The sequence below is a fragment of the Manis javanica genome, chromosome 17, assembly GCF_040802235.1.
Source record: "Manis javanica isolate MJ-LG chromosome 17, MJ_LKY, whole genome shotgun sequence".
Taxonomy (NCBI): Eukaryota; Metazoa; Chordata; class Mammalia; order Pholidota; family Manidae; genus Manis; species Manis javanica.
The window spans coordinates 15,516,916-15,520,818 of record NC_133172.1 but is presented as its reverse complement, the minus strand read 5'-3'; the positions used below and the strand labels follow the sequence as shown (position 1 = coordinate 15,520,818).

Genomic DNA, 3,903 nt, shown 5'->3' with positions numbered 1-3,903 from the left:
CCCCAAGCAAAGGAGCTGAGTGTGACTGTATTAAATTCTCATTTTAGTATTTTCCTATAAAGTTTACTCAAACTTCTTTAACTACTGACTTAAGATGGTCTAGGTGGTGTTCTTCTATGAAGGATTCTGCTTGTTTCAAAGCTTTTATTTTCACCATATAATAATTTCTTTGACTTCATTCCTGAATTCACTTCTAGATAACCTGTGTGCATATTGCAATAAAAAATGGATGAAGTTTTCTAGCTGGGGCATAGATGTTCTCACGGCGGAATTTTTGAATCACTTTTCTGGTAAATAGGCTGTTATCTTTTCTCATCATTTCTTCTTTTGCTTTTAAGTTCAGAAAGGACTCCCTCACCATCAGATAGTCATTTATCTTCTCAGTACAGTATTTCAGTTTCACTTTTTACACTTAAGTCTTTACTTCACCTGGCTGCACTTTTGACAACATCTGGTCCTGGTGCGGCATTAAGAGCTATAATAAGGTAACGATTTAGCAGCTTCACTAGTCCTAGCTCTTGCAAGGTGTCATCTGGGAGGAGTTCATTCCAAAGAAGAATGTTGCCAAAGAGCTTTAGATCTGACCAGAACTGTCTTTCTTGGAACTTTGAATGTGGTGATGTTTTGTTGTCCACAGCGCTCTTTGGATATAGAGGAATAAAAATACCATCTCCTATTGCCTTCTTCATTCTTAAAACAATGGATGAAAGTAAATCCTATTTGCCTTTACTAATTTCATTTTCACAAGTGGAATGTTCCAGCATTAAACTTCTTGTCTGTGAGGTTGACAAGGGATCCCAAATGCATTCTACGAAGTCTGTAAGTCGAGGAATAATTGTTTTGTTGATGATAGCAGACAAGATTTTCTTATCAGAACTATGTCTGAGTCTTCCATACTGCTGTCCATAAATTCTTCTACAGATGTGAACCACGGCATCTGTTTTATATGGAGTCAAACTTAAGAGTTGATGCCAATCAATCAGCTGAACTCTTATTACAGGATTTAAAAGCTTCGGTATGCATAAACTAATAAAAGCTTCATAATAAAACTCAGGAAACTTTTCTCACCATTGTTGAAATTTCAACAAAATATTCTGGATATTACAAAAATTATCCTGCACATCTTCAAAAATTTTCTTAAGGTCCTGTAAAATGTCACCTTGACTTTTTTGGAAGTCAATCGTGTCAGCTGACGATAGTTCATCATCACTAGATGTCCTTTCCTGATGATCACAATTCCCAGAAAGGGCTCTTGTGAGTCTTCTTTTCAGCGGAAGAAGCAGCATCAGTCTTCGCACAAAGAGTGACTCGGCGGCCCAGCTCCGGCCGACTTCCAGCGCTGGACTACGTTTCCCAGTGGCCTTCGCGGCTGGAGTGCTGTTCCGGAATCAGCCGCCTTCTGGCCAGAGGAGCCTCCTTTAGTGAAGCTCCTCAAGACAGGGTTAAGGTCCTGTGTAGGACCTCAGTGCAGACGTCCAGACCCGAGGTCTGCACCAGGTGGAAGTGACAGAACAAGCAGTGGAAGGATCCTGTGTCCGAGACTTAAATGCTCCAGAACGTTTGTCTCTCTTAACTGTAACATTTACTCTCTTTGTATTTGTGTAGCTTCTCATCGATTTAGATATGCCATTTTATTTCTTACTCCGTGTTGCATTTTTCCTTTTTCTCTCTTTCCTTTTTATTGGATTGGCTTGTTTTTATTATTCCAGCTATTCCCTTTACTAATTTGTAGGTTCTTTTAGTCATTACTCCAAGAATTTCTTGTCATACTTATCAAAGTACAAACATCAATATGTTGACAGGCAGTCCAATCCAGGGAGATGTCCCTGCATGCTTGGTGAGACCTCAACCCAGGAGAGGGTTCTTGGCTTTTCATGAAGAAAGAATTCATGAACAGGTTGGACTAGTGTAGGTAAGAAAATAATTCATTCAAGTGAGAGTAGCCGGGAATGTCAGCAGGCTGCAGGTGGCAGAGAGCAAGGAAGAACAGAGGGAGGAAAAGAAACTTCATTGAACTGCTGGGCATAGGGCATATCCTTGGCAACTCCTTAAGCCAGGGTCATCTGGTATCTAGTGTCCACTTGAATCTGCACAGTGTGGGAACTGAGCCCCCACTACCCGAGGATATGGGGGAGCCACAGAGCACTGGATGGAGTGAGATCATGTTCTGACAACTTCCCAAAGCAAAGAAAGGAAATTTTCAGGCAGGCTACTAACAGCTGCAGTCCTGTCTGGTTCATCCAGGTGATGGGAACTTCCAAGCCCAATTGAAAGATCTCAGTAGCCCCTCCTTACTTGTCTGTAGTAGAACTGAGACAGAATGAAGACTTGTGCTTAAGTCTAGAAAAGTGAATGAAATAGCAAAAGTAACAAAGACACCACTGGGAGAGTGCAGACACAAAACACCATTGAGCAGTGAGAAGGCTTTAAGGCATAAAGTACACACTTGAAGAAAAGGGAGTGTGGGCAGTCTCAGGAGTTTAGTGGGCACACTCAGGAGTTTAGGATTCTTTCCTTCCTAATTACAACACTTAAAATAGAATTCGTGCCTCATACCGAATTTACCGAGTATCATAATTCCTCCAAGTGGTAAAGATACCTCAAGACAAATGCTGGGCATAGAAGCCACAGGGCATAAATATGCAAAGAAGTAAAAAGCTAACCTTTTAAAAAAATATGGCTTCTCTCTTACTTACCAACTTTACATTTTTCTGTATGGCCCCGGAAGATGACTGGTTAGCCAGAGACGGGTAAGATACCTCAAGGGAGGAACAACCTAAGACAGGCATAGTCGCAGGGGGGCCATCAGGTGAGAAACTGGGGATCAACAGAGGTGAGGCTTAGAACCTCACCCCCCGTGTTCTGAGAGAAATCTTCTGCATCCGTGGATGTTTTATTGCCCGTGTCTAGCTTGGATTAACACATAGTCTACAGGCACACACCTGATCATCTACATTTGCTCTCTTACAACACTAAACTATGTTTTCTACCTGTATCTTGCATCTACCTACCACTGCAGCATTTTATTAAAAATAATAAAGAGAGAAATGTGGTATCCACATATAAATCAAGTATAAAAATCAAACGAATATTCATATTTGAACTGATTGTTTATAGTTCATAATGTGTGATCAAAACCGAAAGTTTCTGTGATGACTGCCCTTGTACTGTTCACCATGTAACTTATTCACTATGTAAGAATTTGTTCTCCATGTAAGAACTTGTTCGTTATGCTTCAGAAGATTGGAGACTGACGAAAATTAGGCTTGGGGTGGATTAATGATTGTTCATTGAGCATTGACTCCCCTATACAGAATTTTATTGTTGTTAACAACCATTTGATCAATAAATGAGAGATGCCCTCTCAAAAAAAAAAAAGGTACAGACTTCCAATTGTAAAATAAATAATAACCGGGATGTAATGTATAGCATAAGGAATATAGTCAAAATATTGTAACAATTTTGTATGGTGACAGCTGGTAGCTAGAATTATCATGTATATAAATGTTGAATCACCTGAAACTAATGTAATACTGTGTGTCAACTACCCCTCAATAAAAAATAATTATCTACAAAAAAAAAAGTTTAGGATTCTGTCTTTTAAGGATTTCAAGGATGGTGCAAAGGGCAGGGGAGGTAGAATTGACTTGTGGTCTCATGATGTCTATCTTTGGTGAGAGACATTATGTCACCATCCATAATCAGTCCTCTAGATATTCTGTAAAATAAGCTTAACACAAGGAATTTATTGATGCTGTTTTTCTTCAAGATAGTGGTTATGTTGGGGGTTGAGTTTATTCTCCTCAGTTCTTGTCCCCACTGCAACAAAGAATTGAAGGACAGAGACACAGTAGTGAAGCAGCATGAAAGTTTATTTGAATACACTCTAAAGGAGGAGCAGGC

The 3,903-nt window shown here is 39.8% G+C and overlaps 1 pseudogene; it reads right to left on the bottom strand.

Moving 5' to 3' along the window:
- LOC140846972 (intron Large complex component GCFC2 pseudogene) lies at positions 1-1,286 on the bottom strand (annotated as a pseudogene).
- Positions 1,287-3,903: the final 2,617 nt, after the last annotated feature.